General features: G+C 43.3%; 1 protein-coding gene across 1 annotated transcript in view; it reads left to right on the top strand.

Moving 5' to 3' along the window:
- cacna2d2a (calcium channel, voltage-dependent, alpha 2/delta subunit 2a) overlaps window positions 1-26,355 on the top strand; it is a 143,351-nt gene that overhangs the window by 39,842 nt on the left and 77,154 nt on the right. The gene's annotated exons all lie outside the window — the stretch shown is intronic.

The following is a 26,355-nucleotide window of genomic DNA, read 5'->3' as shown; positions in this document are numbered from 1 at the left end:
TACACAATACTAGTAGTGCACAGGTAACAAACACACTGCATTCATTGGAATTCCTGGAAAGCCAAGTTTCTGTTGATACAAATGCATCCAGTGACTTATATATATTTATATATTAAAATGTAATATTAGACTATATATATTGAACGTGCCTCATTTTGTGTACACGGTGAATTAGAAATCAAATATAATTTTTCACTTTATAATCATCCTCTTCTCTATTTGTTAGTATATATCTAAATGACAAAAGATATTGTGAAAGTATTAAATAGAAAAAAAAAGGCAATAGATAATGTATTTCTTCCAAATACTTAATTTAAAATCCAGAGAATAGGTACATTATATTCACCTTTCACTACGGACAGAATAATATTTGGATAGAAACACCTGAGTAAAGAGCAGTGGCAAAGGATGATTGAACTTCCTCCAATGTTGACTAACAGCTGAGTGATTGAAGGATATTGACTTTATTCCTTCAATTTCTTGAAAACAGTGTATTTCCTCTGTATTGTTCCCATACGTTTTTAAGATTATTCTTTTTCTGCTGAGCATATTTGAGTTTTTTGTTTTCCTGTTCAGTATTGCCTGCATACATTGTGTAGTCTGCAATGTAGTCAGTTATTTCAGAGGTTATCACTGCAGCGTCCTGAATTCTTCCAATATAATTATTCCTGCTGTTATGTTCAGACAGTTCAGTGATTATTCAAAAAAATACTTTTGCTCTCACAGTGAGGAACCTCCGAGAGAGGAAGAGGAAGAGGGGAGGAGACTCAGAGATGAGAGTAGTGACAGGGGGGGAAATAAGGGAACGTGTAGACAATCGATGAAGAACAGGATCATCTATCTGATGAGTCTGTATGTGGAACGCATATCTCAAGAACCTTTCATCTAACCAGCTTTACACTCTGCATGTGTATTGTTAAGGGCCCAAAACAATGCAAAGTCGAATTTGGTGCGATTTGGACTCTTGACGGTTCAGTATTAACCACTGCTACAGAGCGCTGTGGCTGGGAATCATCAAAGCACGTTCACGATAACTGGTTCTCCACGGTTCCTGTTACTGAGTCGAGCTTCCCTGAAGTTTAAAATGAACAGGTGAGCAGCTCAGTGGTTCTGTGGACTGAGTCCTGCACTCTGTCTTTTAAAGTGTCAGAGTGAAAAGCTGCAACCAGCATCACCAGCAAACAGACTTAGAACGTGCACTGCACTAGTTTGTTCTAATTCTGAAAAAAATTAGAATACAATATAAGTGTTGCTGTCTGCTGTGCAGTAGTCTTATAGCGTAAATATCTTTTCAAGTCACCTTCACACTTAAAATTACAGGACGTTGAGGGTTCGTTATTCCCAAATTACCTGATTATAATTTGTATTCTTTTGCTATTTAAACCTTAATTTGTCCTTCCCTCCCCCCCACCCCCCTCAATGGCTGTGAGAAAGTCCTTTTAATCAGTCTGTGATTCTCATCATCTCCACCCACTCGTACACACACTGCACACACACACACACTGATTCCTTTGAATCACTCTGATCAGCTTCATCGTGCTGCAGCAGCTACACACACTCAATACACAATACATCTACATATATTCACATCCCTCTTTCTTGCTCTAACGCACACTACGGCTTCAGATCATATGTGTGTGAGTTTCTCGTCTGTGAGTGCGTGAAGGGTATAATTTGAATTTCATCCATGTGGCACCACGTTTAAGAACGGGCGCTGTCCACTTTCACTTTTCTCTGTTTCCGCTAAGATTTGGTCACTCAAGGCAAGAGCATGGAGGGTTTTTTAACACAGCTGAATCCTCACAAAGGGGCAGGAGTGTATATCTTTCGAGAGCATGAGGCCTTGTGGGACGAGGCACATTCATGCCAAGGGGAAGCAGAAGTCTCTCAAAGGCACGGTTAATTCTCCGGCTTGGATCCTGAAAGGGAAGAGAAGGTGTTACTGTACGTCTCCCGTGGTCATGTGTAGGATTGGATTTGGAAGAGCAGAGCATTGATCCTCCAACCTAGTTTTTCTTTTCAGTACCACTTCCACCTCTTTCAACACACACACACACACAGAGACAGACACAGACACACAAACCCGACCCACCCCACCCTAACCTCCACAGGCCACACTGTCACCTCACATCCCGTCTGGGAGATTCACTCAGGAGGGAGGAAATGAGGTGAAAAAAGAGAGAGGCTGGAATGAGAATGTCTCCCTGCGGCGTGGAAAAATCAAGAAAATGATGTTCAGAAATTCATAGATTTAAAAATGAGCACAGAGCGGGAGGGAAGTAGAGAGGGAGACGAGGATGGCGGTGGGGGGGTAGATGCAGGTAGAGAAAGACTTTGAGGAGAAAAAAAAATATGAAGCAGAGGGAAGAGAACCAAATATAAATGAAATTGCAAAAAGGAAACGAAGTGCGCAAACAAATAGGGAGCCATTAGTCATCATAGAGTACAAACCTCAACAAGACGTATGCAACAAGTTAATGCGTTTCATTTTTTAGAAGGTTAGGATTTTCAGTTTTCACTGGAACTAAAAATTCAAGACAGTATGCGAATATATTCATGTGGACTTATTATTCATACGAGGAGAAAAGTGAAAGCCATGTCTTAATGCACTCTGTAGATAAGAAGGTCTCAAACTCTGCTCGGTGCTGTATTGACAGCGTTTTATATTCCAGGCTGTTTCTACCCCCTGTAATGGTTATTTAGTCCCATATATTCCCTGCCACACGTTTAAAAAACAGGAGGTGAACGTGTGTGTGTGTGTGTGTGTGTGTGTGCATGCACAGGCGCGTGTGCACGTGCAGGAAGAAATTATTCTTCTGCAACCTATTTAAATACTGCTGCGGGTGTTTCGTTGTAATTCTTGTTTATGTTACTAATGAGAAAATACACATTGACTCTAAATACTCAGTTACTGATATAAAGTGGGGAGGAAAGCGTTTTTCATTGCTTTGGATTTAGTTGCTTAAACCTTAATTCCTTAATTACTAACACATTTTAGTCATTTAAATACTGTGTTTGTGCAGTCAGGGAACGGGACGGAAAGAAAAACCCAAATCCAGGAGGTGAGCATTTAGTTGTTAAACCTGCTTTGGTGATGAAGCTGGAATTATTTCTGCCACGGACATGATACAGTTTGTGAAATGCAACAGTTGGAAAATTCTTCTTTTTTTTTCCTGCCTTTCAGATGAAATCTCCACATTTTGCACCAAAAACAATCCAGCGTAATGAAATTATTATCTAATATCTGAAAAAAAACATTATTTAAAGTGCAATGTACTCGATGTTCCTTTCACTCTAAAAATAGAAGCAGCACGAGCAGACTTTATTTTGTTGTTTATTCTTTCCCTTTACTTGTCTCAATCTCTTCCACTCCACGTCCCTGTCTGCTCTGCCTCTCTTCCCTCTGGCTGCAGCCATCTTCTCAAACAATGATCTGATTCCACAGTCGCAGTCGCCAAAAATTAAAATGTAACACAAACCCCGGGCGGCTGACAGGCTTCCATGTTGCCGCTGGACAGTTTCTATGAATCCCTTTGTTTTCTGAAGCAGGTCGGAAAAAAAATGTCCTTTCATGGTTGACTCTTCTGCTCATTTCAGTGGCTCTGTGATCCGAAGCAAACGCATGGAGTCGTTGTGTTTCTTTTATACATGGACATCAGATTAGCTGACGCAGATAGCAGTCACATAAGACTTCCTGACTGATAATAATGATTAGATGATTTTATCAGCTGGCCCATCACAGATGCTGTCCGGTAAGAAAACATTTTTTTTTTTTTTTTTAGAACACAAGGTAGAGAAAGATTTGGTTCATTTAGAAATGGTGAAAGTAACAGATTAATCGTTTGTTCATCTGTCCAACTGTAGGTCTCAGTGTCCCTGTTTGGACTGAGCACTAAATGTTTACGAGAGTGATAATATCAATTTCAAGGCAGGCCCTGATTCATAATGTGTGATGCAATAAGTGTGTATATGTATTTGCTGTGCTCTTGTCGTCATCCATGTGAAACGGTACCGGTGTTGGGACGCAAGACACATTTTGGAACTGCATTTTTAATGATGAAGCGATTCTTATCTTAGCTAATTTCGATTTGTCCTCTCCTGGCCTGGGACAGGTGAACAGAAACAAAACACACAGAGCAAAACCTGTAATCTCCAGTAAAAAAACAACAACAAACAACCTAAGAATATTAGCCAATATACTGTACCTATCTGAATCTGCCCTCAAAACACTATATCAGTCGAGCTCTAATATCTGCACTGCTGCTGTTGAATGAGTGTGGATCACAGAAGCCTGTGACAGCACATTCAAATTAAATTGAGCATCTTGAGTTTTCTCCTCTAAATTGTCAAACATAGATAATATCTCTTTCACTTCAGTGTCACTACTCTCAGTGCATTAACGTGCAGCTGAGCACAGTCTGTGTTTGTGTACTGCACATTGCATGAACCGGTGCTGTCGGTATGAGTTTCTTTGTGTCGTGGTGGGTGAGCAACAGGCTCACACCTGAGTGCAGCTACAGGAGTGTGTGTGTGTGTGTGTGGGTGTGTCTGACAGGCCTTTTAACTGAGATCAGCCAGAGAACACAGCCCTCCACCTAACCTGTCATGTGTAGAAAGCCAAACAGGTGTGCTGGACTGATCTGAGCCCTCATCCCTTTCCCGGTCGTCTCTTCACGAGGCTCCATATGATCACCACACTGGCCTGAGATCAGTTTGGCACGCCCCTCCGAACCAGCGGAGACCCCACAAGCATCCTGTGCTGCTGTCAGTCAAAGGCAGGCGGAGTGGAGCTGTCAGTCAGGCTGCTGCTGGGATTTTTCCAGCCTCGGGGAGGGAAGATGAGGCCAGGAGCTACAGACGGAGATCATGTTACATTCCCATCAGCCGCCGCACAACAAACACGACCATTGTCAATGCTCTTAAGTTCCGATTTCACAGAGGAGGCCGGTGGAATAGAGGGGGGACTAAGGTGGGTCTAATCCAATTACACAGATCTCAATACCATTCCAATACCACTTACAGGCTGTGGGATGGATGCCTCTGGGCTGCTCCCTGCCTGATGGATACACACCCAGCGCTCCACTGGGATGTTACTGAGATGGTTGCAGGGTCAGGAAGGAAGGAAGTGTCCTGACAAGCTACAGGAGTTTGTCTGGAGGTTGCAGCAGCAGACAAACAGGCACAATGTAAAGCAAAGCCTTGTCAGCGCTGAGGCCTTTCAGTGGCTGAGATCTGTGGCTCACTTCACTCGATTGACCCATAGATAGGATTCACTCTAAAGGTTTGTGGGCAACACATAAGCGGATGTGCAGCAAATACTTTAGAGCACAAGTGAAGCTGAAGTGCAGTGTAGTCTCAAATGGGCCGTTCACACCTGAGGCCGCTTGTCTGATGTTGAAATACAAAGCTGTGTCCATAACCATCCATTCTTGATACTGTGTGTCTCCAGTTCATCACTTGCAATATGCCTTTATATATTTATCTCTATTGCTTCAAATTACCCTATTATTCTATTCCTTTCATCTGACTGACCCTCAGTGACAGCGAGTAGATTAATGATTTATGTCCCGACATTTAAAACCATTCACTGTTTTGGGAACATTGTGAATGACGCCAAAACAAAAAATCAATTGAGTGGGAAAATGTGTCTTTGACCTTGGAACACGCATTTATATAAAACTAATGAATAAAACCCCAGAGTTTACAATAGAGCTGTCAACTTTTCCTGAAATCCAATTTGAACTTCTCGGACATAACATGCATTACGTTCAAACATATTAAAATACTCAGCTCACCCCCCAAGCACACAGTCAGACAAGGATGAACAACTTCTGTGCTCAGTAAACAGGTCAAGAGGGTATGCAATAGGTCAAGCTGATAGTGTGCACCCTCTGCTGGATCTTAAAGCAAACTACTTAAGATGGTCTGATATTTTAAATTCAAACCTTTCATTACAGTGCAAGTATGAACTTTTCCACAAAAGGTGACAGCCCTAGTTTCCAACGTGATGCTGAGATAAGTCAACCAGTTTGTAGCTGCTAGTTGTAGCTTCAGATTGAGTGCACAGATATCAGAGTTGTATTGATCTAATAATCTAACTCTTGATGACAGAGAGAGTACCACAGACTTACCAAAAACTTGGTTTACTGAGGAGGCCTTGCGGTAGAAGACAATGTACAGATCGGTCACATTTTTAGATTTTGAAAATATTGTAAAGACAAAGTGAATTTTTCTGCAGATAGACTAAATGAACCTTAGGAGGAATCGTTTTTTTGTCATAGCGATCATAAACTACAAATTGCACACGACTGGTGAGCCTGTGTGATCGGAGGGACTTCACAGTGAACGGGAGACGAGGGTGGACAGTGGGCGGGCTCGATTCTTCCAGGAATGATAGAGATTTCCTGTGACTTTGCCGTCACGCTGGTCGGGATCGCAGGGGGAGCCGGGACAGGACACTGTGCAGGGACAGCAAAAGTGTACTTGACAGTATTAATCAATCATACCGCGTGGGCCTCCGTCTCCCCCTGACCGTGGAAACCAAGACGACACAGCCGGGTCAGGGACTGGGAGGGAAGGGCCGCTCCAAGTCATCGGTCATCATGTTACATTGTTAATAATTCACTGAGACACCGGCTCACGCGCTATACACACAGCCTACACGCACACTGAAGGGAGTGTGAGCAGGCACGTGAGCACAAGTGTGAACTGGTGAACTTTAAGACCTGTTCACACTGAGTACTCCTTATACTCCAATATACTGATATGTTTGCATTGCTGAGAGTGGTCAAAACCCTGTGTCACTACCGTCTATGGTCACTACTTCCTCCAGCTGCACCAAAATTGAACAACTATATCCTGGATACGCCCCATCTTGCATTATGGGGCCAGACTCTGTGCTGTAGTGATCTGATAATGGAGCTTTAGTATCGAGGTCCTGCTGATAAATGTGCTCGACCAATCGTGAGTCAGTCTCAGCTGTGAATCATTAAAACCAAATTGACCAGACAAATGAGCACTTCAGCAAACATCAGTGTGATAATAACTACCTAAAAGGACAGAAACCATCCTTGAGAACAATACACTTAATGTGGACTTTGAGTTTTACGTTAGCCTACTAATACTGCAGCCAGCCACAAGGGGGCGATCAAGATGATTTGGCTTCACTCTCATGGAGCTGTCATGTCGTCCATCTTTATAAAGTATATGCAGGGTTGAAGAGGTTCGGTGCAACAATCTATCATAACAACATGCAAGGTGAGGCTGCTCATTTTCGCTTTGCTCCAGTTTTATTAGAATAAAGATGAATCTTTAAACAAAACTGTCAAGTGTGTAGCTTTGATCATTTAATAGTTTGAGAAATGAAACCGTGTATTTAGCCATTTTAAAGATAACTCACTTTATACACATATATGTTCATGGTGGATAAAAAGCAGAAATCAACAGTTTAACTATTGTTAGTGTTGTAACTGTGCGACTGTAACCACCTCCTTGTGGGTGGAGGTTGATGACTTGAGTCACCAAGCCAGTGAGTTTTCAGCCGCCTCAGTGACTGGCTTTAATTGAACAGGCATCCGGCACAAATAACCAATTTATAACAGCTAAATTTAGCCTTCAGTCTTTTAAAGGGCCACCAGCCCTTAAAGCAAGCTTCCTCCGATCCCACCTCAGTGAAGCTGAGGGGCGAGAGCTGTCACTCACATCTGGATCGGTCCTCGGTGGCACAGTGCAGGAGGAATAGTAAAAGTGAAGCCTTCCTTGTCTGATTTGGACCTGGTTATTGATTTCAATGGAGCTCCTGATTTATTTCAGTCACCTATTTATTGTCGTTTTGTGTGGTGTGCCTCCTCCAGTGAGGTAAACTGATGAATACTGTGTACGTCCTTAAAAAAAGGAGACTTTAAAAAATATCACAATATCGAAATCACTTGAAAACCCTTGGATTCTACGTTTCTTTTTGTCATTCCCAGCAGCAGCAGTGCGACAGCAGCTGGTGTGCCCGCAATAAATTACACCACCAGCAGCAAGTGATTATGTCTCTCCTGTTGGCGTGAAGTGGTGACAAATGAAGAAGCTGTCTCCCTCTTTGAGAGGCTGTGAGATTTCCCTGCAACCTTGCTCCTCCTCACGTCAGTCTGGAGTGATATTTAAGTGATTTTTGTATCGGAATACAGAGATGATTCTAGGATCCGACTTTTAGGGTTGCTCAGCCGTTATGAGAATGTGACATGCATACAGTGCAGGGGAAAATAAGAGGGTGATAACCTTCAGATGTTAGGTTAGATTCATGCCGGTTCTAGTCCAACTCCGCTGAAAAACAAGTTTTTAACCTTGTTAACAACTTCCTTTGTTGTTTTTATATCGTAAGATACATGTCATGAGTGAAATAAGCAGTAAAGTGCCACAGCTAACAAACATCACAAACAAATAAACAAGGTTAAAAACACTTACTGTCTGAAACGTCTGCTAGTCACATAAATATAATGTACGGAGCTACCAAACAACATTAAGCATTTATGATGTAAATATATGTAAGAAGTGGTTAGGGAGAATCCACATTTGCTAACGTGGCTTTATAACTGTTTGGTCTTGACTGTCTCACTTGGTCTTGCTCTCTTTCTCTATCTTTGTCTGTCTCTCTATCATCCTCTCTCCCTCTTTGTGCCGTCAACCAGATGGAAAACATAACAACCAAATAATTTACAATATGATACGAGGTATGGGAAGATGATGCGAAAACTATGTCAATCTTTGGCACTCTATTTAAATATTGGGTTGCTGTGCTCAATGCAGTCAGGTAACATCATTTTGTCCTCACTCTCTCTCCTGAACCTGAAATAATTTATATCCATCTATGGAAAAACAAGCTTTTGGGTTGGATAAGTTTTTTAGGGCTTTTTACCACAGCTTACATCTTCACTGCCTGAGCAAGTTCATGTTGCATTTTAAACAAAACAGAAAGATGTGTAGAGTTCTAATCTGTCAGTTTATTGTCCATAAATCGACGTAAACACTTGGTTTTAGCGACTGTCTCTTTAAGGCTCCCCCTCCTTATCAAGCCCAGTCTGCTCTGATTGGCCTGCTGCGGCACACTCTGTTGCAATTGGTCAACTGCTTCCAACACGTGTTTGTTCTCCTTTTACTTCAGGGGGCGCTCCAGACTAGCTGCTAGACGTGTATTATGTAAATCGGTGGTATTGCGATGTCAGCTTTTTAACTAATTCATTTCTGCAAACACAATAATCCTATATAACACACAAGAGGAAAGAAAAGTGGTAGGAGCAAAATATGTTTCTTTTAATTCTCAATGAAATTAGCGTAGACCTAAATTATTTCCTTATTTCTTTACCTGTTTGCACTTTGATCTTCCTCCTCTAATCGATGCCTCTGCTGATGTCATTGGCAGACGTCCAACCTTGCCCTCGTCGTCCTGGCATTAAAACTTGATCCAAATACTTACCATTCCCCCCCCGAGGCGCAGCGAGCCACTCAGTAATAGCATGCCCCCCCCTCAGTATGGCTTGTGTTCATTTAGGAAGCTTAATGAATTACAAGGGCTTTATAATGAGTGTGTCTGAGCAGTGTGGGGAGGTCAGATGGTTTGAATAATTAATGAACCCAATCACCAGTCAGAACTTTAACATGCTTGAGACATTTTGTATATGCTGCTGTAGGAGATCTGACTACATACATCAACCCCAGCTCGCCCAGCACCCCCACAGCTACCACCGCGGTAAAGTGAAAAAAAAACCAGTAAATTAAAAACAGAGTCTCTAACAAAGTAATTTGGATTTTCCATTTCCTGTAGGCCTTTGGGGAGGCAGTTATAACTCTCAGGTCCCATCAGAGAAGAATTGGGGAAGTAGGCCGAGCTCTACTTAGGTAAAAATAGAAGAGGAAACTTTGTCTGCACTGATTGGCAAAAACATAAATCACATTTTTCGTCAATGTAGTTCAGACAGCTTCCGTCAGGTTCAAGTCAAAATTCACCATTTATGGTATTTTAAGGTGTGCTCAGTGTGATTAAACCAGCTGTACATTGTTAAGGTTTAAAAGTCCTGTATTTTGTGTTGTTCTCAGCAGACCTGGTTATTATTGACAAACGAACATTCATAGAATGGATTAACGGTCTCAACTAACAATACAAAGCAATTATTAAATCATATTTCTACTAGAACATGAGCAGAAATTACTTTTCTAGTTTGACATCCAGTTCAGTGAGATACTGATCAAAATGAGAATGAACTCTCTAAAGCTCGTACATTTTTAACATGAAAACGCTTTTCCAATGGAAATTAAAACCCTACATCTTTTCTCTATGGTTTTAATAAGATACAGCACTGCTTTGAGCTAAATGCTCACACTGATATTATTCACCTAGCCCATAATTCATCATACACCATATGACAGTACATTCAGTAGTTGTTGAGGTAGAGTTAAGTTGTTGACTGATTGATTGACTGACCTGAAGCCAAACCAGCAGCATGACTAACAACCTCTGTACATTATCTAGAAGCACGAGTTTGTCCTTTTTCTTCGAGGCGGACATGCTAATTGCACATATGCATACATAATAGACATACACACACACACACTGAATCACATATCCCCTCCCATAATCTCCTCCCCAATCCCCTGGCCCCTGTCATTCAGATCTATGAACTTCCATTAGCAAGCATCTGTTACAACCTGCAGCAAAGCGTTTACACACACACACACACACACACACACACACACACACACACACACACACACACACACACACACACACACACACACACACACACACACACACACACACACACACACACACACACACACACACACACACACACACACACACACACACACACACACACACACACACAAATATGAATGGACACACTTACAACATACTGTATGGTCAGCTAGCTTCGAAGCCTTGAGAGAATTTGCCGGAGCCTCGTTTAACCTTCAGAGGAGAAGTCACCTGTGCACACCTGCGATAGCATCAGCTGCTGCCCACTAAAGATGCGCTAGAAGGTCAGCAACACACACACACACACACACACACACACACACACACACACACACACACACACACACACACACACACACACACATTGACAATCACACACATACGGAGGTCATACTACCACATATGTGTGCACACTCGATGACACACACACACATACGTCACAGTTGTCACAGTGTTGTGTAAAAGCAGATTGTTGTATCACCAGATTATTCTGCTTATACTATTGGGTCATTCTATCACTCCCACTGATAAAGGTCACAACATCCCACCCACTGCTCCTTGGCAGCATTTCACATTAGACAAAATGTCAGAACCTGATCTGCTTCATGCCAGTACGCCGCCTCCAGCACTAGCCTTCTCATCTTCTTCAGCGCACACATTTATTTGAGCTCTGAATGTACCATTTTCAGCTCCATTTGAATGCTCTGATTTCCTTTTTTCCCTCCTAAACAAATGTCAGTGTATGGCAGAAGGTTTGTAGTTTTTTGTCTGGTTCCTGCCTCACGCAATATCATTCATTTGAGTGACAATATGGGTTCCAGGCAGGAAGTGTGTAAAGGGGGGAGTGGGGGTATCTAATTATCTAACTTGTTCTTGAGAGGAAAGATGCGTTCTGTGTTTAAGGAACTTGTTCACGTGGCAATGGCATCTGCTTCACTCCTTCATTTCCCTGTCAGGCGAGAGACAAATGAATAGAAATGACTGCTTTGTCCTTTTATGCAGCCATCTCTCCAAGCTGCATAAAACATATATTTCTAGTCTCCTTTGTGCAAATTTGTATCTGCAGAGAGAGCAGAGGAAAGGAGAGACAGTAACACTCGAATCAGGAATTGCGGTGCTAAAAGGCAGACTCCTCTCCTTTCTTTTTTTTCCCCATTCCAATTGCGAGGCAGTGCTCTTGTCTGTTCGTTGTTTTCTTTCCCAGAGGGCACAACTGAAAGATCACTTCTATGAAAGGGGGCTTTTGAAAAACACCTCAGCAATCAAATAGAAAAATAGATGACGTACTTCTTGTAATAAGCACTTTGTAAAATAGTGCCTTATTCAAAAAGAAAATTGTGTTTTCAAAGACACACATTGACAGCGTGGTCATCTGGTGACATCGTTTTTTGTAGACTTTGTTTTTATTATTATTATTATTATTGCTCCTTCCTCTTCATCCCAGCGATTATCCCCCATCTCCATCTTCTAAGCATGATCACCTGAGGGGCTGTATCTCAAAATAGTTCTCATGGAAGTTTCTCATTATGGAAACTTGTTTTGGCTCCAGACCATAGAGAAATACGGGTTTATTCCTCTTTTTTTTTAATGAATTCAGTACTATACATTTATCTGCATAAAGAGGCCTGATGGTGAGTGGGAAGCTGCATGTTGCCTGTGGGCTGAGTAGGTGTTGGCGGTGAGGTAAATAATCCCTATCTCTGAATGCTGGCCTGAAATCCATAGCCTGCCTCTGACCCCGGGAAGCTGTGCTTTAATTCCAGTGTGATGGAGAGTCGAGTTCTGCTTGAGTGAATTCCCCTTTTTTCCCTTCCTTGTGGAATGGACAAGGCAAATAATAGGCTTGGGTCCTGAAAAGGAGTTGTTAGCTCCTGACAGACCATTGATCGGAAGAACAGGGGCTGTTTTCACAGTATGGTGCTCTTACATAACCAGATAGCACACACACGCACACTTGCAGTAACACCAAATTTATGTAAATCTAACAAATGTATCCTTACAAATGTATCCGTGTTTTTGGCACAGAAATCACATCTGTCAAGTCGTTTTTTATCTCTGCTGCAGAGCTTTTCACTGAGATTCAAGGATTTTCACATTTAACATTAGCACACACACAAGAAACCAGGTTACTGGAACAATTTCAGGTTAGAGTAAGAGCCAGACAAAGCTTTTGCATCCAGTAGCTGATCACCATTATCCGCTGTCAACCATAGACTGTGTATAAAGATGGATGATGTGTCTCCACTTCCTCATGTTGCACAAAAATGAAGCCAAAAAAATCCTTGATATGGGATTTTGTGTGTTTTTTATGTGATCTGGAGCTCGAGTAGTAGTGATCATGATGTGGAGCCACGGTATCAGAGTCCTGCTCATGAGTCACAGCTGTCAATAATGATGTTCCATCCCATTTTTTAAATAGCATTTAATAACTTATTAAAACTAAACTCATCAGAAATCACTGGTCTGATTTGATTTAGGAAATTATGTTTTCAGCTTATTGGGTTATGTGGTTTGCAAAGGGCATTTATTTGTAATCTACTTTTCTAACAAAACACAAACACAATTTTCCTCTAAACTATTTAAAGTAAAAACCCATTAAGTTGTGCTCTGTTTACAACTGGCAAATCTAACTCAGTCGTCAGTGTTGGTTTACTTCCGATCTCGGACTTCTCTGCAAAACTGAGTCAGTCATGCAGAAAAAAGTAGGCAAGATCTATTCTTTGCACAGCTAACAGAACTTCAGCCCTTGAGCTCAAACACACTACAATGATCCAAGAGATCAACTTCACTGGTCCGCCACGGCTCTTACAGAACAGCTCATCTTCACCAGAAAATCCGTGTCTTATTGTACCGGCCGTGCTCCAGCAAGTGGATGGGCTGAAACAATTAAAAGCGACAGGGAAGTGAAGAGAAGAGGCTTGCCAGCTCGGCGGGTTCCCTCACAAGTGCTTTTTTCTCATTCCACTGCGGGAAATGAAAAGTTTGACTTTATGTGAAAGATTGAAAAATGGGGATACGTTTGAAAAGATATGAGAGGTCATGCAGGATATTGCTCACAGGAGGAATGACATAAGTTTCTTTCTTTCTGCCCAGGCGGGTGTTGACTTAAAAATTCTCATCATGGTTAATGTACACAGACCCGAGCACCCGTCTCCACGGAGTAAGGACACTCACACAGAGCGAGAGGCCAAGGGAACCAGAGGTCTGCTTGCCTTTATTTTGCACTTCCATCAGAGCAAGCAGTTAATCTTTGCTCTGCCCCGGCTTATCTGGGCGCCTGCCACCCTCGCCCGGCCCAGGGAGAGAGAGCATCACACGCCTCCTCCTCCTCCTGCCTCCCCGTGTCTTCCCCTGAGCTCAGTTCTCCTTGGCTGACTGGAGGAGGTGGCTGCAGATTGAATTATTCTCTCCGTTCCATTTCTCCCAAGTTTGCATTCATTTGCTCTCCGCTGTCACTTCTCTTCTGTTGTGTTTGTTTCTTAAGTAGAAGCCGTTCAGAGTCTGTCTCAGCTTGTTGCGTCGTCTCATATCAGTTTTGGCTTTGGCCTGAAATAATGTTTCTGCAAAAAAAACAACGGGGCTTTTATTGGTGTTAGTGCACATATGCAGAGGAGAGTGCCAAGTGCCTCCCTGTCGGACCGGTTATACACTTGTGTGTGTGTGTGTGTGTGTGTGTGTGTGTGTGTGTGTGTGTGTGTGTGTGTGTGTGTGTGTGTGTGTGTGTGTGCCAGGTTTCCCACAGGTCCTTTTCACCTGAGACTCAGGGACTTTCTTGGTGAAGCTGAAAGCAGAACATATTTTTACCGTATTTCCTTAAAAAGAACTAAACCATCAATGCATTGTCAAAAATGCTTGATAAAAATTATCTACTCAAGGAGGTTCTTGGTTCAAATCCCGGGCCATTTGGAGTTTGTATGTTCTCACCATGTCTGTGTTGTTTTCTCTGGGTTTACCAGCTTCCTCCCAGAGTCCAGAGACAGGTGGATTGGGGTTAGGTTAAAAGGAGAATATGAATTGACTGTAGGTGTGAATGTTGTTGTCTCTTTATCTTGACACTATGATATGGTGGTGAACTGTTGTATCCTACTTCTCACTCAATGTCCGCTGGGAGCAGCTTCAGTAGTGAAATCATATCCGGGTGAACAAATATAAAAAGTATTGTTATAAAAAGTATGTTTTGCTTTTATTTGAAAGCACATATTTAGCGTGACAGGGGCAGAGAGAAGGGACTGACACACAGCAAAGTGTGTGCCTTTATGGATTTTTCTTTCAAATTCAGGAAAGCCTGTTGACACCCCATGTGTTAACTGTGTTTGGAGAATTTAGAGCCTCCTATTAAAGTTATATATCCCTCCCGTTCGTACTGTCAAACTCCGGTTCACCTGCCTCTTCTTCGCAGCCCACTGCCCCTCCACCTCCTCCTCCATCTCCTTCCTCATCCATGATTCCTGCCCACTGTCTTGAGCTCTGACAGCCTGTCATAACTCTGTCAGTCCGTTATAGCCTGTCATAACATAATGACCCAACACTTGCAATGATTGGCAGGTGCTTTTCCTTACAGGCCAATGAAGTAGAGGCTCGCCGATGTGGTTTGATGCCCCGGTGCCTTGTTTCTGCTGCTGACTGACGGGTGGATTCCCCCACTACACAGCGGAAGGCCTGTTTGTTTGTTTATGGCCCGTTTAATTCCTCCCGTGTTTGAAAAAACTATATACAGCAGCTGTCGGCTCTATAGCCTTGGCTCGTTCGGTGACCAGGGGGATGGGACACAGTCTTTCTGGCCTGCATGAGTGACAGGAGAAAGGTGTGGGAACGGGAAAAGAAGGAAAGGGAAGATAGGAGCTCGCCTGGAGGCAGCGGTGGAGCGATGAGGTACTGAGAGGAAGGGGGGGGGGGGGGGGTGCGTCAGCCAGACAGTTGAGGAGAATCTCAAATATTGACCTTGGAAAACTACCTCTATGATAATCATTATCTTACCCTGCCCTGTTCTATTTCTCTCCCTCCCCCTCTCTCTTCCACCTCCTAGGCTTGACTGTCTCTCTCCGCTTCCCCCCGTGCTTCTCTCTCTCTCCTTTCCACGCACGTGTGTGTCCTTTGCTCTCGTAATCTTGGCGACCTCAGATAAAAGCCGCCCGGCTCTTTTTCTTCTCTTTGATACACATTAATCCCTATCATTGATTACAAACTTACAAGCTCAGGTCCAGCTTATCACAATAAGTGTAACAGTTCGGGTAAAAAATCGGAGGCTTTAATGCACAGACACAGCACACAGGGGTTGATGCGAAAAAAAAATATATCTTTACTGAAGCTTAAGCAGGTCAGAGTCTAATAAGCTGCGCAAACAGGGCGAAAAGGGCAAGGCAGGGCACAAGCAGAAATACTCCAAAAGAAAAAAATGTGAGAACATCGGAGTCAAAAACTGAGAAATCAAACATTAGAGCCGTTTTCAGATGTGAACAGAAATTAAAATGACAATTGGGTCCTGACATTATCCGGACTTTCCCCTTCACATATGAAGAAGGCAGCAGAAGATTGTGCCGGTCAGACGCAACAACAGGGAGATATTATTCAGCGACTGAGTAGAACATGCAGGAGTGAGGACATAATGTGTTGTATCCGCTGCAGAGATTACAACACCTGCTCCGGCCCTTGACAACAAAAGCTCTCGAATCTCGTTGTCTTTGTTGGCACCTCAGATATCTGCTTTCTTTTTTCTTTTTACAGTTTTGCGTCCGTTGCGTATTAGAAACAATTCTTCAGACATTCTCCGGAGTTTTACCTGGCAGGAAAAAACGCTGAAGTCTACTGTATGTCTGGAAGCAGTTTAGAGAGCAATGCACGCTCTTCTGCTCAATCGCAAATGGGCCCCTACCTGTGCACGACCACTTCACTCTTTAATGAAGGAGGGGGGTGTAAATGGATGATAAAATGATGCCCAGGTGCAGGTTCAATAACACTTGACAAAGCAAAAAGAAAGAAGCTCCTAATTCTATATGTTGTTTCATAAATTCTCCGGTTGCAGACTTTCTATTTTAGGGTTTCACAGTCCATTTAGACGCCGCGCTAATTAGATTCTGACGGTCCTTAATGTGGCGAACATCCTTGGGAATGTGTGAGATAGGAGCTGGTTTGGGAGTGGGCATGGTAACAAAGACAATATGACAGATCAGCATGGGAAAGTATATAGGCAAAGGGATGACTATGAGGAGCACCAGGGCCAGATACAGCAGGTGATTTGGTGCAGGATGTCAGGGATGGGAAACATGTAAGAGCAGGAGAGCAGGAGTTTCAAAATAAAGCAGGAAATGAAAGAAACAGAAAAGAGAAGAAGTGATAGAATGCCCACGGCCCCCGCTGGAGCACCTGGTAGAGCGGGTGCCCCATGTACGGAGGCCGGTTCGACTCCAGCCCAGACACTAACTGCCTGTCTTCACCAGTCTCTCCTCATTTCAGGCTTCTGCTGCCTTGTCAATGAATTCAATAACGCCTGAAACAATATCCATTCATCTATTATATACAGTATACCTCTTGTCCTTTGAGGGGTAGAATTAACCATAACAGTCTGCATGTCATTGGACTTCCACACAGGAACACCCCGGTCGAACTGGGGCTAGAATTTGGGAACCGAGGGGACAGTGCTAACTAATGCATAAGCCTTTACTGTTGATAGCTCACACACACTGTACACCTGTGTATGTACACGATCATGATATATTTGAGAGGCATGGCTCGTCTGGCCTGGCTCCTCGGTTTTGAAACTGGGCTCCACCATTTGGGATGACACCACGATGCGAGCTGCAGCTCGGAGGCAGAGCATTACATCTCCTCATTTAAATTGGTGCTAATGGTAGACTCTTTAAAAGTCAATTAATCGCCAGGGGCCAAATGCGCGGTGGCAGTTAATGCTGTCACAATGCTGAGGAGTAATTGCATGTGTTGGTGGGAGCCTGTGGGAAGTGAAGTGTGTTCCTCTTGTGTGGGTGGCCACCTACTTTGTACCTCCTATTTTGGGCTGCGTGCCGATCAGTGGACTGTGTTTGTTTGTCGAGGTGAAGCATCATGGGAGAGCAGCACAATAGTCCAGATTCGCTCTGTGGTGTTTGTGGTGATGTGTCCACCTGCTTTGTTGTGAGACAGTTTTATTTTTCACTTTTCTTACCAATAGTCTTTCTGAAATCAGCTTTTCAATACCCTGCCAGTGTCGAGTGTTTTGGGGTTTTTCTCAGTCTGACATCCCTACCCCCCCGCCCCACCCTCTCAGTTCTTGTTCACCTTTTCATCCTCTTCCTCACTTCATCCTCTTCCTCACTCTATCCTCTTCCTCTGAGAGGGAGGCCTGAGATCGATGTCGAGCCTGCGCTCCCGCAGACCTGCAGCGGGCTGAATCGGAGTGATCGATCAGCCACAGAGCGTTTACTCTGCCAGACTGCTGGGCCTTTGTGGATGGAGATTATTTCTAAATTATTACAGGAGGCAGATGCTTGTCAGAAGATGCTCTCTGTCAAGGTTACACTGCCTCAGTGCCGCCTGCCGTTCTCCGCTCTCCCCCTCTGTCACACTTTTTGCTTTCTTCATCTTCTTAAAATCATCTACTTTCCCTATCTTTTATCTTTCTCCTCCAGCAAAGGTTTTTTTCCCTCTGTATTTTTACATTTTCCACTCTGCTGTTTTGTTTCATCTGGCTGTCTTTTTTTTTTTTTTTTTTTTTAACAGCAGTAATGTTTAGTGTGATGCAGGTGAGATAAAAGCGGCACAGAGAGAGTATATACCGTTCAAGTAATGAGATACTAAAAATGCCATCTGGTAAATTGGCTTCATAGACACAGACCGAATGGGCCACACAGTATAATCTTTGACCAATGCTATTCTATGATGACACTGAATGTATCAGCAGCGTGTTTGAAGCTTCCTCAAAAATGGAACCATTCAAAATGAGGTATTTTCATTCGCTGCCCTTCAACAGCACGGAGCGGCTGTGTTCTTTTTAAAAATAGATGCATGTCGGTGGCTTCTGTGCAGCTTCTGTGCATCTTCTGTGTGTACTTTCTGGAGTGAATGAGCCTGTGCATCTGTGTTTAAAAATTATAATTTAAGTTTGAGACGTCTGGAATATGTGTGTTTTCACGCTCGTTAGGCTGATTTAACTTGGTAACGCTCCTGTATTCGCCCTGGGCTGAGTGGGCCCTACCTCTCGTCGTCTTGTTCATTTATCCTCAGCATGACGTATCGCAGCCACTGTCGTTGGGATTCAATTTTCTATCTGCATTCAAATTTAGGAAGTGTTCCTCAGAACATTTGAGAGATCTCTCTATTCATGTTAATGCGTGTTGATGTAGTGTGTGAAAATTCACGTCACTTAAAAGAAACTTCCTGGCAGTTCCTATTAAAAAGGAACAACCTGACCAAACATCTTTAGCTTAGAGCATCAATTTGAGTTTAATCTTCTTGTGTCTAGCAGCAGTTAGAGTTCATGCTGTGCAAACTTGAAGCCAGTCCCCAAAAAAGAGAGAATATAATTACAAGCACAAGCTCACATTTAATCTGTATTTCTTACTTAAAATGGCATAAATGTTAATTTTTGGAATTAATTCATGTTGTATGTCTTAAATCACCAACTTGCATGTTTGCCAGCCGACATCATGGACAGAAGGTGGGCTGATTTGCAATCTTGGAGCACAGCGGCTAGAGTCTGATGACGAATTACCCTCTGGGTGCAATGGTCAATATTTTGGGGCTTCTGGTAGGCAGTGGATATCTGAGCCAAGACTCCATTTTCTTTTCGCCATACACTGTTCAGTATGTCGAGCCCACACTAGTCACACAATAGCAATACTCTTGTAGATACTTTGGCTCCAGACGACATTTTGGGTAATGCAGATGAATCAGAAAGCCGGTAGTCGATGCATTTCCATCAATGTGTTCCATCTCCTTTGCTCTCCATGTGGACTGCTTACCTGCGGGCTACCAAATCCTGCTCCAACGTGCTGGTGTCCGTTGCACCAGAAGACCTCGGGACTCAAAGTCAATCATTCCAGGGACATTGGTATTACATAGTATGCATCTTAGAACCACCAGTCCCCAATTAAAGTTGCATCTAAGGTAAATAAAGCACAACAAGGACCAACTGCATTTCTGTGATGATTTTAGTTTCTCATTCGACTCTGGAATATACCACATTACACATAAAAACACATAGAAACACTCAATATAGTGTATCAGCACAAGATAAATACAGACACATTTGCTCTTTCCACATCTGACAGACATGAAAAGAAAGCTGTGGGTTTATTCATTTTTTTGACAGGACGGAGAGAGAGCAAATCAGCATCAACAGACTTTCAAACGAAATAGGACTGAGTGTACTCTCAGTCAGAATGGGCTTACACTTAAAAAAACATCATGTCATTATACAAATAAACCTGTATTTCTCTGTCAGTCCATATTGATACATTATGTTATTACTAGTCAAAGCAATTCTGAGCCTCATCAGTGTTCTATTCAGAGAATCCTCTGTTTGAGTCATGTGCGTAAGGCAGAGCAGACTGAGAAAACATTAGCATATTGCAACATGGTAGCATGCTAGCTACTCTCCATAGAATACCACTCTATTTAATATCTTAGTCAAAGGTCAAACTGACTTAAAATTAGATCATTTGAAATCTCATGTCAACTTAATCTGATTAATGATTGTCTATTGCAGTTTTGCCATTTGAAATTAAGTATTAGAAATGGATTTAAAACGCATAATATGAACTTGAATATGTGATGAGGCTGACATAGTTTATGACGACTGAACATTGTACATTTTGTAGAAGAATGTACACAACAGGCGGATTATTATACATGTTGACATATAAATAGACGACGAGGCAGTATAAGGAAGAAACTACAACAATGCTAATGATATGTGTGAAGCATTTCAAAATGGACGAGTCTGTCTGTGGTAATTTCGGGATGGAGTTACAGTATTGAGGCCCCCCCCATACACACCCTCGACCAATCAGGAGTCAGGAGTCACAGCTGCCAAACATGACATTTCACTTGTTTTTATAGCATCAAATAAGTCATAAAAAACAAACTTACCGGAACACTAACACCTGGACGAACATCAGTGTGACGAGAACCTAACTACCTAAAGTCAAAGAAACCATCTTTGGAAAATTAATATTTGATGTGTACTTTGACTTTTTAGTTTGGTCCATTTCCCATTCACTTACATGGAGGAGGCGTTGTTTGTGATCAATACTGCATCCATCCACAAGGTGGCAAACAAGAAGCTCTGATCTTCCTCTCCAAAGCCATTATACCCCAGTTGTAAGAGTGTGCACATTCTGCGACTGGTTATTACGTATACCTCATCTTTGTGTTGTTTTATATAGATCCATACTGCACTGTATAGTTGTTTAAATGTCAGGGCACTTTGCTTCATTTATCTACATTAAAAACATCTTCTCAGAGAGAGAGAGAGAGAGAGAGAGAGCGGGAGAGAGAGCGGGAGAGAGAGCGGTAGAGAGAGAGAGAGAGAGATTCTGAAAAGACCAAGTCAATGGTGGAAGGAGGAGGGGAGAGAAAGGAGAAGAAGAGAGGAATAGACGTGGAGAAATGTAGGAGAGCTGAAGTCTGGATGGGGGATAGAAAGGGAGAGAGGGTGATGCGAAGAAGGGAAGTGAGAGGGATTAATTGTTCACCCAAGAGAGGCAGATAACATCAGATGTTTAAAAGCTGCCACAACTAATCCTGTCATTTCTTGGACTAGAATAATGAAAATGGAGAAACGATATCTCTTGGAGAACTGGAAACCAAGCTAATCTGTACGCCTGTAACGAGCACGCTTGTGATCGCGAAACGGTCCAAAGATTAAGGTTTATTTCTAGTAGCGTGGTGACATCTTGCAGTGTGATGGCAACGTCAAAAAAAAAGAAGAAGCATTTTATTAGATATAATGTTGCTTTACTGTATTTACAGTAATGTAATTGTACTGGTGAAGTATTTAGTTTTTGCTTTATGCAAAACCAGAGATGTGTGTTTTCAGAGAGGAACAGTGGATTTACATGTTTTAGTCAAAAATAGTTTTTTTAATCTAGACAATTTCCCAAAGCTTAGATACATTTCTGACTGATTTCCTATCTGTCAGCAGTCATTTCAGTATGAAAATCATCTTATACACAGACTACACTGTAGGTTAATATCTATAAAACATATTGCAAGGATCTCCTATATTACAATCTGTGCCTGGTCAGTTTTCTTCTGCCTATAATGTTAGAGATCACGACATTAAGGCCACGACAATATCCTGTGGCAAAGTGAACTCAAGTTCTACAGTTAAAGAAGTTGTGGGGGGGGTTTGAGTCACTACGGATATCTAAAGCAAGTTTCTCCAGCATCTCTCCATAGCTGAAATGAAATGAAGGAAAAATATGTGGTGCACTTCATATAACTCTCAGCAGTAACATATATAATATACAGTTATATGTGATGGGCTGAAACTTAAAAAGAAAACCCCCTCAGTCCTTTTTAAATCTTAGCCGAGTCCGTTCCTGGTGTTCTCCGCGGGGGGGCCAGCTCTCTGCCCTACTTCTGCATGTGTTCGCTCCTCCATCCAAGTCGTTCTCTTCCTTTGTGACCCACACCTGCTGTTCTCTCCATCATCGCTTCCACCCTCTGGTCCCGCAGCAGTCTCCTTCCTCCCCTGTCATATCTGTCATAGACGTTCAGTGGCTGGCGTTGCTCTAGGCTTCAAATTTAATTTGGTTTCAATCTGCTGTAATTGCTTTGAGAGACGGCCGTGTCTGCATGTTTTTTTCCTTCATTACGTCTGCTGGAATAGTGGAAATGTGTGTGTGTGTGTTCGGTGTGTGTGTGGTGATTTGACTGAAGGTGTGTACTCATGTGTGCACACGTGTGTAAATCCTGAACAAATGCCTGGCTACGCACTGTCATTGATACACTTTGTCAAACAGCAGCTGCTGTCACTGGACTCTCTGGCACTTTGACAAGGCCTTTGTCAGACACCATACACTTTTCCCTTTGTAGCAGAAGAGACGGGAGAGAACAAGGAGCGAGGTGAATCTGCAAAAAAATATCTTTTCGGGAGCACATCATGACATTTTAGTTGAATAATAACCCCTGTTACCAGCCCGGGTGGTGTAACGCCTCTCATTATTCCATCTGCAATCTAGAGAGGGGAGGATAATTGAAGTAAAGGGCAAAAAAAATAACCAGACAGCGAAAATAGACTGTTTGCCCTTGAACCGCTGAAAGTGCTGTGGTGAGCTGAGGTGAAAGGTACAGTGCTGAACTGATAGACTGAGATAATAAAGTGCACCTGTGTGTTTGGAAAAAAAATCTGCCTCCTTCTTCCTCTGGTTGTTTTTCTTATTTTCCCTCTGTCTCCTTCATGTCACGGCCAATGTACATATTCCTCCATTTGCTCACGTGTATTTCAACATAATCTCTGTGAGTCAAACAGTTTTTGTGAAGATGAGACTCAAATACCAGAAGCTCTGTGTCTTGCTCGGTGGTGCTCGTGTGTTTGCGAGCATTTGTGTATCCCTCTCACCTCTGATCAAGGAGACGTTAGCCTTGCATCTTGATGATGTCTCGCTCCGCTCCCCCCCGCTCGCCGCGCTGAGGAGGCGGAAGAAACAAGCAGGTCATGCAGCCAGTCGCACACACACACACACACACACCTGTTAACAGATGTACAGACGAAAAGAGCAGCCGTGTCCTCTGCTTCTCTCAGGTGGAATGTCACCGGGACGCTTTTATTGTCACTTCTTTATTTTTAGCCTGTACGCAGGTTCCAGACGACGGGTAGGCAATTTTCTCCCTCCCAGTCACCTGCGAGGCTGTTGCCTTATGGGCTGCTGAATAAACAAGATGTCTGAATCTTTTTATTTTTTATATATATATATATATATAAATGGCGCCTTAAGGGCTCCATTCCTCTCTCTCCGTTGTGTGGTCGATGGGAGTAACAGCAGGAGAGGCAGCAGTTTGGGCATGTCGGGGAGAATCTGTCAGAAAGTGGACTGTGAGCAGGGCCGTGTCTAGGCAGGGGCAAGAGGGGGCCTGGCCCCCTCAAATAAATGTTGTGCCCCCTCAAACTAAATCCCAATTTATAATAATAATAATATAATAAAGCACAATGCCCCCTCAAGATTTGTGGCTGCCCCCTCATACATGCCTGTCTAGACCCGGCCCTGACTGTGAGCCCCATAGATATATATAAAGACTAGATGTCTCGTCTGCGTTGCCGGCCAAGTCGAACGTCAGCACATGGCGGCCATCTTGCTAGAGGCAGCTCGCTGACCCATAACATTGTGTTGGTAGTAGTAAATAACCATAACTTGCTCAATTTTCAACCATTTTTTAAAACGGTTTGGTTTGTTATAAACGTCAGAGATGTAGTTATGACACTGCATACTTATGAATAATTATGTAATTTTCTAAAAAATTGAATTATTTATACAGTGTCATATCTACATCTAACCAGACCGTTTAAAAATCGGTTGAAAATTGAGCAAGTTATGGTTATTTAAAAAGTAATTACCACTACAACACAATGTTATAGATGAGCGAGCTGCCTCTAGCAAGATGGCCGCCATGTGCGGACGTCCGGCTCCGTTGAACGAGACATCTAGTCTTTATATATATATCTATGGTGAGCCCAACCAGCCAGACGCTCACATGTTACTGAGCTAATCCTGGGCCCAGCGACACACGTCTCCACCTGCTCGCCCCCCCCCAAGTCCCCCAGCCCCCTGCCGGCCCCTGTGTGTAGGACACTCGGTCGACTCCTGCTCTGACCTTCTTTGCTCCTTTTTTTAAAGTTGCTCTGGATATTTGCATGGTGACCTGTGCACACTCACGGTTTAGCATTCACCTGCGCCCATGAGTAAACCCTGCGATGGAGCTGTTAGTAGCATTTCTCCCATAGGAGGTTTAATTGAATTTGCACTGGTGGTTGCTTCAGTGAATGATAATGTGCAGTACAATGGTCCTTGCCCCCCCCGTTCTGTGCTCTGATGAATCTCGCACGTAGCGTCGGAGGCTCTTCGGTTTACTGAGCTAAATGCATATTGTTTCTCAAAAGCAACAAAAAGGGCCCCAATTAGAGGAGGATTAATATTGTTTTTTTTTATAGAGACACTAAAACAGTCAGTGGAATATTAGTTTAGCTCATTTGCTCCCATGACACTGCTTCTAACAATAATTGTATTTTGATGACGTCCATATTATAAACTTAGAAAGAGAACGATTATTACACAAGAGCTCATGATCAAGGTCGATTATTTCCAGCGTGGCTCTGAAGCACCGTGGTGAGCGAGTGTGGCGGCGGCAGCGAGCGACTGCATTGTTCCAAAGTAAAGACAGCTGCCTTTTTTTGTCTCATTGAACTCGACACAGACGCTTCCACACAATGCTGCCAATCTACTGTGGAAATATGCTGTTTTTTCTGGGCCTGTGGGGAAGAAGAGAAAAGCTGCTGTTTGATTTGTTATATTTATTTCTTTGTTCAAAAAGCCGGTTGAGTCGCTGCCGCTGCCGCCGCCGTGGGTAGGTGACGCTTTTTTTTTTCACGTCTTCCAAATCCATCTCCGTGGAAACAGCAGACGGAAGTTGGGAGCGTTTTGCGATGAGTGGGGGGGGGGAAATGAGGAAAAAAAAAAAGGAAAGTGTTAACATTTCCGTTTTCGGTGGGGGAAGATTATAGGGGGTGGGGGGGGGGGACAATGGCAGGGATTATCTCTGCACATGCTACAATAGCACTACACACACAGCCTCTGCAAATGGGCCTGCCACTGCGTGCTCTGGATCACAGAACAAAGACAGGGTCTCCCACCCATCTATGCAGATCCTCTGTCAGAGTGAGCTAATAAGGACGACAATACCCAGCTGCCAGCAGCAAAGCAAGCAGGGACCTGGAATTAGGGGTCATTATTCCCCCTCATTACGGACGTTTGCATTGTCGGACCACTCTGCAGAGGAGAGTGTGTTCTCATTATCGCCGTCCTCCTCCTCCCAGGATGTTCTGTCATTTCAGTCACTCCGCCAAGGCAATAAAAAAAAAAAAAACATGCCATAAGTTTTTCAAGCTTCTTCCCATTTCACCCTGCATTACTCCTGGAGCTCGACACGCTCTGTGAAGTCAATTTAACTGTTTTTTGAAGTTTGGTTTGTGTCTGTGTTGTTGGAATTAATATGGAGTTGGAGGAGGGAGTAAGTTTTGGGGGCAGTAAACTGAGACAGATGGAGAGAAATGGAGTACGGCGTACGATGGCGGGATAAAACAGCCCGAGTGAAGAGCGGGAGATAAAAGGGCGGCGGCGAGGGGGGGGGGGGGTTGTGATGCGAAAGCGAGGTTTGTCTGTGATGTTTTAAAATTCTGGAGTGGAAAGTCCCTCCGTCTGTTATTGTGGGACGGTTCTGACTCAGTGATTTCTATGATTGGCCTTAATCCCGGCCGAGTGGAGAAGACAGAATGAAGAGCTTAAAGCAGACTGCTCTCACTCTGACAGGCTCCACCGCCTCGGATGCTACTGGGGCTCACTCACACGCTCAGTCTGCTGCCCCCTAATGGAGCAACTGCTGCACCACACTGCACCTCTCCACAG

Source organism: Limanda limanda, chromosome 4 (genome assembly GCF_963576545.1).
Source record: "Limanda limanda chromosome 4, fLimLim1.1, whole genome shotgun sequence".
Taxonomy (NCBI): Eukaryota; Metazoa; Chordata; class Actinopteri; order Pleuronectiformes; family Pleuronectidae; genus Limanda; species Limanda limanda.
This window is presented reverse-complemented; position numbering and strand designations above follow the sequence as displayed.